Source organism: Myotis myotis, unplaced genomic scaffold (assembly GCF_014108235.1).
Source record: "Myotis myotis isolate mMyoMyo1 unplaced genomic scaffold, mMyoMyo1.p scaffold_m19_p_8, whole genome shotgun sequence".
In the NCBI taxonomy this organism is placed as follows: domain Eukaryota; kingdom Metazoa; phylum Chordata; class Mammalia; order Chiroptera; family Vespertilionidae; genus Myotis; species Myotis myotis.
This window is the reverse complement of record NW_023416390.1, coordinates 75291058-75304980: the sequence shown is the minus strand read 5'-3', so window position 1 is coordinate 75304980 and position 13923 is coordinate 75291058. Positions and strand designations below refer to the sequence as shown.

The 13923-nt window shown below is 40.6% G+C and overlaps 1 protein-coding gene across 1 annotated transcript in view; it reads left to right on the top strand.

The window, feature by feature from the left end:
- The window catches only part of THSD7B (thrombospondin type 1 domain containing 7B), a 755959-nt gene that overhangs the window by 50408 nt on the left and 691628 nt on the right, over window positions 1–13923 (top strand). The gene's annotated exons all lie outside the window — the stretch shown is intronic.

Here is a 13923-nt window from a genome sequence, read left to right as displayed (position 1 = left end):
CTATTTTGCTTTTAAAAATTAAATTTATTGGGGTGACATTGATTAATAAAATTACATAGGTTTTAAGTATAAAATTCTATAACACATCATCTGTATATTGCATTGTGTGTTCACCACCCGAAGTCAAATCTCCTTCTGCCACAATATATTTGACCCCATTTAGCCTTTACTACCTCCCCATCTTTCCCTCTAGTAACTATACTATTGTTGTCTGTGTTTATGGATTTTTTTGTTTGTCTTGTTTGCTCATCTGATGCTTTCTGTGTTATATTCCACATATGAGTGCAATCATATGGTTCTTGATTTTTTTCTGTCTGCCCTATTGCGCTTAGCATGATATTCTCAAGATCTATCCATGCTGTTGCAAATGGCAGTATTTCCTCTTTTCTGATGGCTGAGTAGTATTTCATTGTATGTATGTAGCACATTTTCTTTATCTAATTATCTGTTCAGTTGTTTCCATGTCTTGGCCACTGTGAATAATGCTGCAATAAACACAGGGTACATATATCTTTATGAAAAAATGTCTTCAAAATTTTCTGGTAGATACCCAGGAGAGGGGTTGCTGGTCATATAGTAACTCTATTCTTAATTTTTTGAGGAATCTCTACACTGTTTTCCAGAGTGGCTGTACCAGTTTACATTCCCTCCAGTAGTGAATGGGGCTTCTTTTTTTCCTCCATAATCTCTCCAACACTTATCACTTATCTTGATAACAAGTGAGGTTTGAAGTGTGAGGTGGTATCTCACTGCAGTTTTGATTTGCATTACTGTCCCTTTTTTAAAAAACAGCATTAGTGAGATGGAATTCACAACCCATAATACAAACCCATTTAAAATATTCAGTTCAATGGTTTTTAGTATATTGACTTTGTGCAACCGTATTCTAATTTTACAGTTTTTGTCACTGCAGAAAATGTTCTATGTATATTAGCAGTCACTCGCTACCCCCCTCACCACGGACATAGGCAACCACTAATCTACTTTCTAACTTTCTTTATTTTTAAGCCTTTCCCTGGCATTTCCTCTCATTAGCATTTCCGCTCCAGCCACTCTAGTTTACTCAAGTTCTCTAGTACATGGTTTTTGCTTTGCCATCTGTGCTTTTTCCCCCCATTACTACCTCCACTCACCTTGCTTACCCTGCCTGCTGCCTGTTCTACCCATGCAGACCCAATTAATCCCCATTGACATCTCAACTCCTCTGTGAAACCTTTGCTGATGTCTTAGGATTCATTCATTATGTCTTCTCTGACCTTGGATAGCTCCAATTGGCAGGCAGATTTTATACAGTCTTATGTCAAACCTCCTGCTATTTTAAACTGAAATCTTATTTGAATGTTCTGATTTGGGCATTTATTTTCTCAAATTAAGAGCTGATATTCAGTAAGCATTTGTTGATTTTTTTACTTCAAAGCAAAAGTTAACATTAACTATCATCCTTACTCATTCATTAGCGTGACACAGTTGCCCAAATTTGTCTCTAGGTCATCTTCACTTTCTTATAATGAAAGTGTTCTGCTGCTTGGATGTATGAGAGGTACCTCTTGTCCAGAAAAAACCATGGCCTCACTTGCAGTTGAAGAGACCTCACGTTTAATTATTAAAGAAATAGTTGAGTAGAGCTGTTGCTTGATTCTGTGATCGAGTAAGTAAAATACTTGCATTATTGAGCATGCAACCTTAGGAAGATGCTTTCCACATGGGTAGGGTTTGTACCAAGACATACTCTGCTTCTTTCTGGACTTATAAAGGCTAGATTAAAGTAATGAAAAAAATGAAAGAGTGCTTTTAGAGGTGAAAGAAGTCAGGGCAGAGAAGGGGTGAGAAGTCCAATGCACTTTGACCCGGGCTGTGTTTGAGAATATGCATGTGGCCTACCCTGAAGGGAGTGCTGATGTGGGAGGGACAGGGCCATAGGCCACACCTGGAAAAATCATACTAGAGAGAATGAAGTCCTATCCTTGCAAACAGCAGAGTGTGAAATACTGAGAGGAGTCGGGGTTGAAGGAGAATGCTCACCAGGAGGGTGAGGGAAGAAAAAGATGCAGAACCCGGAGACTGAGGAGCCAAAGGAAGATGAAGGGCATGATTTAGTTTATCCTGCAATGGGGAAAGAAAGGCAAGGCAGTTTTATTTTTATTGTTTCTTTTTTCTTCATTTAAAACTAAAATCTTACTATTGAATCATTCCCATTTTTCCTCAAATAAAATATTTTAAAATGTATTCTATATAATATATACATATTTTTATTCAGGCATTTGTGGTATGTAGGATCTGAAATAAATGTTTTTCCCCTCTGGTTTGGAGTCAAAGAAAATATAATATAATGTTCTCTGCTTTTGTTGTTGCAGAGATGAGACTGTTGAAACACATTTTCCCTTTTTTCCTACTGTGGTACACAACTGGGAAGATTTTTATGTGGTGCTGCAATGTGTGGACAGAGCTTTTGAAAAAAAATAAATAAGACGACGATCCGAATTGATGAGGCCCCTATTGTATCCATGTGTGTAATAGGGTAATTTGATGAATAAGCCAATCTGACTTTGTGTGGCAAATAGAGGTGACTGCCAAAATAGAATATTGTTCTCATGCAGACTTTCATCACTAGAGAATTAATGTGGGGGAAAAGGAAACTAATACAGTCCCCACTGCTATAGAAATTTAGATAAATCCATGTGACTTGACGATGGCAAGGGGAAGGATTTTACATAACTCCTTTGCCATTGAGTTCATGTAGGCCATTACCTCACCTGGCCATGCAAAACATGATTCCAGCTCTAGCTGGTTTGGCTCAGTGGATAGAGTGTCGCCTTGTGGACTGAAGGGTCCCAGGTTCAATTATGGTCAAGGGCACATGCCCGGGTTGCGGGCTCGATCCCCAGTTGGGGGCGTGCAGGAGGCAGCCAATCAATGATTTTCTCTCATCACTGATGTTTCTCTCTCTCTCTCCCTCTCCTTTCCTCTCTAAAATTAATAAAAATATGTTAAAGAAAAATAACCACGATTCCACGGCATCTTTTCCAAGTGTCTTCTTTTCAAGCAGGTTGCATTAAAAATAAATTTCCCATCCCTTTCATTGGCTGCATCATTATCTGGTTACCTGGACCTGCATTCCTGAAGCTGCCTTATTAGCTCAGTTCCATTTGTCTCCCAAGTGCAATTAGTCACCATGTTATGCTGAGAATTTCTTCAAATTACCTTTGCATTCTTATTGCACCACCCTAGCAGCAGCCTCCAAATTGTTCTTCACTCTCTTGATATAACCTTTTCAAATCAATTCTTGAGTAGAAAATATGGGATTAATTTTCCCCAGACACAGATGCTAATATATTGGCATTTTTAACTTTTTTCCCTCCATTACCTGGAGTAAATAGTCCCATTCACTTCCATGTGGCCTGCTGGCCTTTACAATCTGATGCCCTGTGATTGTCTAATATAATTCCTGCTAAATTGCATCTCTCCCTTCAATATGAATGTGGTGTACACATTCCTAGTCGCCAGCTATTCCCTGAGCCTCAGCTCACCACTGTCTCCTCCATGAAGCCTTCCTTTCTTTCTGACCAATGGCAATGGTCTTTTCCTTTCTGAAGCATTGTGGACATATTATAACTCTTACCATTGTGTTGTATTTGCATCTCACCACCTCACTTCTGGACAGATCCCTGTTTTCATTTTTTTTTCACAGACACAAACTGTACGCTGAACTGTGTTTAGCTACCTGGTGAATATGCAGCATCAATTGCAAGGGATCCTAGGCAAGGGAATTTGGATCATTTAGTACCTACTCCTGTCCCTGCTGCTGCTCTCTGATCCTAAATTTCCCCTTGGTGACCTGAGCTTTTTTATTTTTTTTGAGAAAGGGCAGCATATATTTATGTGTCTAACTATCATCCTAGCCAGGACACCCTCCCTTCTGTATAATAAATAGGTTCTGCAAAACTTACCCTCAAATAGCTTATTTTTATGCAATCTTAAATTCATGGTTGCATGCAACTAAGATAAAGTCTTTCTTCTACCAAGGAAAAGTCTTTAAGGCTTTGTCGTTTTCTATTTATTGCTGCATTTTCAGCTAGTACCACGGTGAAAGGCAAGAATGGAGAGGTGAGAGATGGCACTGACAGGATGATAGGCAGTTGGGAAATATTTGGTTAATTGAGATATTTGAAGAATTATTGCAATTACTTTTCTTCTCCTAGGATGTAATCTGAGATATCTTAAATCTACCTTTCACCTCTTTTTAAAAAAAATTCTTAAGCACACAGGGAAGGAATCAGATTTCAAATGATTTCCTAAATTTGTTGGAATGTTTTCATAAACAATGCTACCTTTCTGTTGAGGTAAAATTAGTATATAATATTATATTAGTTTCACATGAACAATGTAATAATTTGGTACTTGTATACAGTACAAATTGGTCACTACAATATGATACTTTGATACTTGTATACAGTACAAATTGATCACTACATTAAGTCTATAGTTACTATCAATCACCATGCAATTGGCCACCTGCACCCATTTTGCTCATCCCCCAAACCCCTCTTGTAACCACCAATTTGTTCTCTGTATTTATGCCTTTGGCTTGTTTTGTTTGTTCTTTGTTTTGTTTTATATATTCTCATATAAGTGAAATCAGAGGGTATTTGTCTTTCTCTGTTTGATTTATTTCATTTAATATAATACCTTCAAGTTTCATCAGTGGTGTCTCAAATGGCAAGATTTCCTTTTTTATGGCTTAGAATTAGAAGTATCTCACTGTGTGTGTGTGTGTGTGTGTGCGTGTGTGTGTTTATACTACATCTTTATCCATTCATCCATTGATGGACAGTTAGGTGGTTTCCATATATTGGCTGTTGTAACAATGCTACCTGTTTAAGAAAGAAAAATACACCAAATGCCAGTCAGGGATTAAGTTTCCATTTAATTTACTTTGTTATGGACATGATTTCCTGAAGGAGAGACAATTTAAATCTAAAGATTTGTAATAATGCCCACCCTCATGAAAGATTATCCAACTTGCAGATTGTTTTGATTTATCTCTCTCATTTATCTGTCATTTTCCTGAGCAGAATCTTTCATTAATGAGGGAACAAAAGGGGATATCCTATTTAGGTCATTCTTTTTTATTTATTGACTAGAGGCCCAGTGCACAAAATTCGTGCACAGAGGGAGAGGGGTTCCTCAGCCCGGCCTGCACCCTCTGGCAATCCGAGACCCCTCAGCGGATGTCTGACTGCTGGTTTACGCTTGATCCTGCAGGGATTCCTGCGGGGTCAGGCCTAAACTGGGAGTTGGACATCCCTCTCACAATCCAGGACCACTGGCTCCTAACCGCTCGCCTGCTTGCCTCATTGCCCCTAACCACTCTGCCCTGCCTGCCTGATCGCCCCTAACTGCCTCTGCCTTGGCCCCCGCCATGGCGGCTTCGTCAGGAAGGTCGTTTGGCTGTCTGGTCTAGTTAGCATATTCTGCTTTTATTATTATAGATTGATTTTAGAGATAGAGTAAGGGGGAGACACACACACACACAGATAGACACTGATTTGTTGGTCCACTTATTTATGCATTCATTGGTTGATTCTTGTATGTGCCATGACTGGGATGGAACCCGAAACCTTGGCTTATTGGGACGATGCTCTAACCAACTGAGCCCCAACCAGGGCCAGTCGTTAATTCTAAAATGCATATAAATACGCATCAGACTGAACTATTAATTTTTATAGATCATGTGGGATTTCTAAAGCTCACTTTTTATATGATTTTGGCTCTTCATTCAATAATTGAAACATTTTCTCTGTTATTTTGTTTTATCTTGGAAAATTAACACCTCAATTTTACTCATTCCTGCTATGTGCCAGTGTGCACAGTGGGTGTCTGCTGGTTCGCATGGGATATTCTGCAGGCACATCACACTGGTGTGTCCAGAGGGGCTCTGTCACCTCCGCCCCTCACCTGACAGTCCTATCTTCTGCTGTGAATGGCAACACTATCAGCTGAGTTGATATGAATATCTTCCATTTCCTTATAAACTAAGGCTTTTCTCAGCTCACAAGTCCTCTCCACTCCTTCTAACTCCATAGAGGTTTTTTGTTTGCTTTTTTTTAATGACTCATAGTGTGGGTCATAAAACAGAGAGAGAGGAAACATTTGTGCACTGAATACATGAAGAAATCCATTATTACTGCCCAATAAGTCATAGACGACTATCTTAGTGATGCAAGTGGCACATGCCATGCCCCTCCCGCTTGAAAACCGCCCCATTGTCTCTAGAAAAATCTAGATTCTTTAGCCTGGCAGACATGGCCCTCACAATCTAGATACAATCCACAGTGCTATTCTTCTATTCTATTCTCACACCCCCTCTCCCCCCCCAGACAATCTTGACTTCGCATGGTTGACTGAATGGAATCACAAGCCTAACCTCCTTCTCTTTGATCAAGTAGCTGCTGCCTCCTCCAGAGTCCTCCTCTCAAGGCCACACTTCAGAAGGCCAGGACTTCCCCCACTTTATTCCATGATACAAGTGCTGTTCTCTCTTAGGCTCTTAGGAACCTTGTCTAGTTTCACCCAGTTGAAATTATGTTTTTTTTGCTGGGATTTCAATGATATAGGTTATTAGTTTATACACACACACACACACACACTAGAGGCCTGATGCATGAAATTCATGCAAGAGTAGGCCTTCCTTCCCCCGGCGGCCGGCACCAGCTTCCCTCTGGCACCTGGGACCTGGTCTTCCCTTGCAGCCCCGGCTTTGTCTGGAAGGTTGTCTGGTCTAATTAGCATATTATGCTTTTATTAATATATATATACATATATGTATATATATACATATATATGATATGCATATATATTCTCATATATAAAAATACTAGAGGCCTGGTGCACTAAAATTTGTGCACTTGGGGCGAGGGGTCCCTCAGCGTGGCCTGTGCCCTCTCGCAGTCTGGGACCCCTCGGGGGTGACCACCTGCTGGCTTAGGCCTGCTCCCTGGGGGATTGGGCCTAAGATGGCAATTAGACATCCCTCTGGCAGCCCAGCAGCCCTTGGGGGATGTCCACTTGCCAGCAGGGAGCAGACCTAAACTGCAGTCGGACATCCTTAGCGCTGCTGAGGAGTCAGGAGCGGCTCCCACCACCACCGCTGTACTGGCAGCCATCATCCTGGCTTGTGGCTGAGCAGAGCTCCTCCCATGTGAGAGCACACTGACCACCAGGGGGCAGCTCCTGCATTGAGCATCTGTCCCCTGGTGGTCAGTGTGTCATAGTGACCAGTCATTCCCAGTCTTTCTGCTGTTAAGGTCAGTTTTCATATTACCCTTTTACTATATAGGATAGAGGCCTGGTGCACGGGTGGGGGCTGGCTGGTTTTCCCTGAAGGGTGTCCCAGATCAGGGTGGGGGTCCCCACTGGGGTGCCTGGCCAGCATGGATGAGGGGCTGATGGCTGTTTTCAGGCTGGCCACACCCCCTTTAGGGTGGGGGTCTCCTCTGGGGTGCCTGGACAGTCTGGGTGAGGGGCTGAGGGCCGTTTTCAGGCTGGCCGGCGACTGAAGCTCCCAGCCTCTCCTTTCTTTCTTTTTTGTTTTTTTTATTCTGGGATTTATTTACCTTCTATAATTGAAACTTTTTTGCTTTCACTGGAGCTGAGAGCCAGCTCCAGCTCTGATGCCATGGCCTGATGAAAGCAGGTATCTGGGCTTTGTTTAGTTTCTATAATTGAAACTTTGTTGCTTTTGGAGCTCAGAGCTGGGCCGCAGCAGGCAGGGAACCTTGGCTTCCTCCATCACTGGAGCAAGCAAGCCTCCTGCTCGCTTCAGCTGAGTGGCTGCTGGCCGCCATCTTGGTTGGTGGTTAATTTGCATATCTCCCTGATTAGCCAATGGGAAGCATAGCAAAGGTACGGTCAATTACCCTTTTTGTCTTTTATTAGATAGGATGTTTTAAGAAATAATCATATGTAATGTAAGTAGATATATTTTTATGTATATGTCATATATGTGTCTTTAAAAGTTGAGAGAAAACATCATGAAAATCTAGGTAAGAAAAACCTTTCTTCCAGTGGAATGATATTAGGATAGTTTACTAAGGGACAGCAGCATTTGCATATGATGTACACACACATTGGAAATTAAACTGTTTGTCACTCAGAATGCTAAGAGCTGTAGAGGTATTTTTTCCCTGGAATCTCACACCAAATAAACATATAGGCAACATATGGTTCAAATCTTATGTGAGAGAAAGTTTCAATCTAGCATAGTAGAAAACTTGAAGATTTTAAGACTACTCCTGACAAACCTTGTTTTAGTTACCATGTGGCAATAATATAGGTATAACTTACAATTCACTGAGACTGCTGCATAGCTATCATTCGGTTTTGATAATTTAAAAAATACATACATATGATTCACATTATTTCTAATATTTAAATAGTATAAGTCCTTATTGCAGTCTCTCATTTACACATGCACAAATACCTAATGCTACAGGATTGTTGTACTAATTGGACACAATTTGAAAGGGTAGAGAAGAAGGAACAAATCTTCTAATGCATTATAGCAGTGATGGCGAACCTTTTGAGCTTGGCGTGTCAGCATTTTGAAAAACCCTAACTTAACTCTGGTGCCGTGTCACATATAGAAATTTTTTGATATTTGCAACCATAGTAAAACAAAGACTTATATTTTTGATATGTCACCTCTGACACACGTGTCATAGGTTCGCCATCACTGCATTATTGGAATACAGTGGAGTGGCATCACATGTGATTTTAATTTATGCAAGTTTAACCACTCAATTTTAGTGACAAAAAACTTATACTATCTTGGGCAAAATGGATGAAGGCAGTCAAAAGGCACAAACTTCCAGTTATGAAATAAGTAAATCATGGGTATGTAATGTGCAGCAGTCTTGCTATTGAGAATCAGTCTCAGTGGGGATGAGAATCAGTGGGGATGAAGCATGCACTTGAGAGTTGGTCTTTAGACGATAGACTCATTAAGTAACTTAAGGTAGAGAGAGACATCATAGAATAGTTTCTTTCCCCGCCCCCACTCCTCATTTCCTTATTATTGTCTCACGCGCACACACACACACACAATCATACACACTCAATTTAAGTCATTTGTTGATTAATGTACTCTGGAAATATATTTAAGTAAAAATAGAAGTTTAATTCTAATATAGTGAACTCCAACAAACATCTATTTTTTTGGTAAAGACATACTGTTAGAATTCATTGTATGTGTAAATTCTATTCCTAGCCAACACGTCTGGGAAGAAAATATCAAATGTGTAGCGGATTTTATAGTGAGTAAACTAGATAGAACGAATCTGGAAGGAGACAGTAATTACTAAATTTTCTTATTCCAATTTCCTCTCTATTTTCCTTCCTTCATCTTTGGCTGAGACTACCAGAGCTACAGAATGGTGTTTTATAAGGGAGGATGGTTTGATTGTTTTGAATGGTTTTAGAATTCAGATATTTCAAATACAATAGTCACCAACATTATCATCGCTCTGTGGTGATCAGAAAAATGAACTGTTAAAATTCCAACCTCAATTATAAATCAGCTTTTCTCTGCCAAGAGTGTGGTTAACTCATCAAGATTATTTTTTATAGCCAATGTGTTTAAAATAAAGATGGGCCAGTAAAAAAAATAGTACTTATAATGAACTCGTTGAAATCACATGAACTAAACATACTTCACTTAGTCATGATATGGAAATAACTTTGGATATTAGATTGTTTTTTTATCTAGGTAATTGTTTTAATGAGACTTTTCCTGCACTTGAATATGATTCATGCACTGTAGCTTCCATTTCTCAGTTTCCATGAAATTAGAAATGCACTGAAAGACATAGTCTGTGCAGAATACTTTCTTGCTTGTGAATATTGTTTTCTTGTTAGTGTAAGTTATTGAAATTCCTTTCCTAGAAATCACTGAGATGATTTAAGTATAGGCTTGTTCAGTGGCAGAGGTCTAATCTTTGGAGAATTTTTTTCATCTGAGTAAGACAGTAAATCTCCCAAGAGATCCAAATCCATTTTAATATTTTTATTCTTTGTGAATTACTATGTGAAATATATGTTTTACCAGCACTTGTAAAGGGGTTCCCAGAGAAACTAAAATTTTTCATGTATTTTATGTTGAGTATGGCTAACAAAGAGGTATTATTTTTTGTTGTCTTGATCATGTTCTCTAGAATCAAATATGAAAACCTTGAGTCCATTTCACCTTTGACCTTGAACAGACTATAAAGTTTGAGTCTCTAGGAATGACCTTGTAGAACATTAAGAGAGTGGGCTACCTTCTCCCTTGTGTATATGTGAGATTTCCTATTAGTGGGGATAAAAAATTCATAAATCACTTAGAATTACCATTTCATATGGATTCTTCCAAAGCAAACATTCATGGTAATTTATAACTTATAGCCAAATAACTGTAGATAAATCACATGCTATTTGGTTAAAGTTATAAATTTCTCAGGAAGAATAATTGAAGACCAAGGTTAGTAAATAAGTATGTAATATTTTGTTAGTAACATGGAAAAATACTTGATTTTTTACTGATAGAAAGTGGCAGAATATTAGGAAAATAAAGGAAAAGTTTATAGAGAAAAAAACAGTAAGATAAACATTTTTGAGATCTTTCACTTACAGTTTTTAACTTACACTTTGAGAAGAAAGGAATGGACAGCTGAAGGCCCCTTTGTAGAGATAAAATTTCACTTAGATTAATTTTGTGGGAAAGACAAACTTCTTATTGGGCTTCAAAGCTAGCTAACTTCTTCAAAGACACTGCTCCTTAATCCAATTATTGGTTTCAAAGGCGCCATTAAGCTATTTTAAAGCACAACTATTTTGAGCCTCAGGAACTTCTTTTCACATTAGGATATAATGTTTACTACTCAAGTAGTAAGTGACTCAAACAGAGAAAAAGAAAAAGGAATTGTATTTTCTTATACTTAAGCTTTACTTATATATGTAGAGAGTGGGCTACCTTCATTTATGGACACTGCTAGGTGCTGGGGACCTGGGTGTGATCCCTGCAATCACTGAGTTTTTAATGTAATCATCAGGTATTTAAAAATCATATGCTATTCATTATAGAGTCTTGATGTGAAATGTGCTTCAAAAGAGAAAAATTTCTAGGATTATTTCTAGGATTATTTCATTACTAGAGGCCCGGAGCATGAGAATTTGTGCACAGGGGTCCAGGGGGCCCTCAGTCCGGCCTGCCCCCTCTCACAGTCTGGGAGCCCTCAGGGGATGTCCTATGATGGCTCCCCAGGGGGAGTGGGTCTAAGCTGCAGTCTGGCCTCTTTGTGCAGGAAGTGACTGGCCAATCAGGGGAAGGCGCCACCCCCATCACCCCGCTGCTGCTGCCACTGCCATCCGCTGTGGCTGCCAGCCCTTGGCCCTTGCTTCTTAGTGCTGGCCCCACCCCCCCACCCACTGGGGGAGGGGCTGTGGGAAATTGAGGCACAGCAGGTCACACCCAGTCCAGCTTCTATGGAGGCATGGCGCCGGGACCAGGCTCACGCCACTGCCTCTGTGGCTGCCTCTGTGGCTGCCTCTGTGGAAGGGGCAGCACTGGGTCTGGGACCACACAGCCCCCTCTCCTGTTGCCTCTGCGAAAGGGGCTGGGGCGCTGGACAGGCCTGCGCTGCTGCCTCTCCCGCGCCACCTCTGCAAAAGGGGCCGCAGTGCTGGACAGGCCCACCCCACCACCTCTCCCATGCCGTCGCCCCTCCTGTGCCGCTGGCCCCTGGCCCTCGAAGCTGCTGTGGCTTTGTCCAGAAGGACATCCGGAAGACTCCCGGTTTATCCAGTCTAATTAGCATATTACCCTTTTATAAGTATAGATTATGCCCCTCATGTAGAAATGTATGAAAGTCATTGTTAGGGTTGACCAAATAATTGAATTGATACCCCTCCCCTGGGAACTGACCTTTAGGTCACTTCAGAACAGACATTCCCTTTTGCTTAGACCACATTCCACTTGCTAAAACCAGAATCTCTCCCCTGCAGACCTTCCCAGGATCCAGACCTGCACAGAGAATTCTCCACCCCAAAAAACCCTGCCAAGAGTCCTTTAAAAACTGACTCCTAGCCCCTGGGTGCTGGCTCCATTTGGGGTCTCAGCCCATCTGGTATCCAGATGACCTAATAAATTTGTAATCCCTTACCACCGTGGCCTCGTGTGTTCCTCCTTTGGTGACCCTAGCCGTCATTAATAAGGGTTCCCATGCGGTCAGCTTTAAATGGAGCAGCATAGTGGAAAGAGAAATGACCCAAGAGCCACTCCACCATCTTCGTGCATTGACCAAACATCACTTTGCTCACACATGAATGTCATCAACTCTAAAACGCATGCAAGCACAAGTGTACAAATAAGCATATATTCCTAAAGCACCAATAGTTCCTAATCCTTAAATAGGGTTTTTATTCTCTCCCGATAATTTCATGGGCACTATCTTGTTTTCTATGCTCATTTCTCTCTAAGCTAATGAGAGATATCGACATTGCCCACAGTTTAAGAGTTGGAATTTAAGAGATATGAGATTTACTTAATGACAAATGTGTCAGAAACACAGCCTCACTGAGTCATCTAAATAGTGATAGGCTTTCAGATTTTATTTTAGAGTCACATTCTAGGGATGAGAGAGTTACATGGTCCATTCAGTCATTCACTCAAAGAAGTACTTAATGTATCATTTATTGACACTGCTAGGTGCTGGGACCTGGGTGTGATCCCTGCAGTCACTGAGTTTGTAGTATAGTTATCAGATATTTAAAATCATTGTTATTCATTATGCAGTCTCTATTGTGAGCTGTGCTTTAAAAGAGGAAAACAGGCTGTTGTAGATGTTTGATGGGAGGGGGCTGGTCTGGTCTGGGAGTTCAGAAGCTCCCTGAGGAGATGGCTGTTAAACTGACATGAGAAGAAATCCATCAAAGGGTAGCCAGGTGCAAAAAAAGGGTAAAAGTATTTTGCAAATCTTTCTTGGTCAGCTCATCTCATAGTGATTTTCCTCCTCATTTGACATATTGACCAGTTACAGACTCTGCCTTACTTTTAAGACATCACATAAGAGCTTCCTTTTCTTTGTCTCACGTTGTCCCTCTGGCCTCTTCTGACAGACCATGAAGGGATGCATTTGTGGGTTCTCAAGCTTTACTGTACAGTTTCCAGATGTCTTGTTTTTTATTAATCATTTCCATATGGTTGTTTGTAGTAATTTCTCTTTGTCTTTCCATAGGTTCTAGAGTTAACTGTTTTGCTTTTTACCAATAGATTGTCATCTTGCTTTCTTAGTTTTTGTTATCCTTTAATACCACATATTTGGAATAACATACTGGAGGGAACCGAAAACCTATAATGGAGGGTGAGGGGCAGACCAGTCACACTAATGGAGTACAAATGAGGACCACCCACTGGAGAACCTAGCAGTCTCGGCATGGGAGAACTCTGCCCTTGTTTGAAAAGATCTGAGAATAGAATTGTATGCAATTTAAGGTAATTTTCAGAGAGCTGGAATGCACAAATTGGGTCACCTCGAGGGAGCTAATGTATCGAAGCGGGTTTGGAGAACTATTGTTTGCCCAGATCATTACCTGAGTTTGTTCCAGTTTATAATATCAAGTTGTTGTAATGTAATGTAGAAAGTCACCTGGCTGAATTAGCCTCACTCCAGAAGGGAATTGGATTTGATATGACTAACACAGTCTACTCTGTGTAATTTTCCTATATGTTAATAATAGCTTCCCATGTTCCTTAAATAGGAATCTCTCAGAGAAGCAGATATGCCACCTCGGGAAGCCCAGTCGCAGAATCAGCCATCACAGTTCCTGTAAAGTTGCTGTTCCCTTTAAAGCAATGTTGGTATCAATTCGGTCTAGGGTGTGAGGTATTTA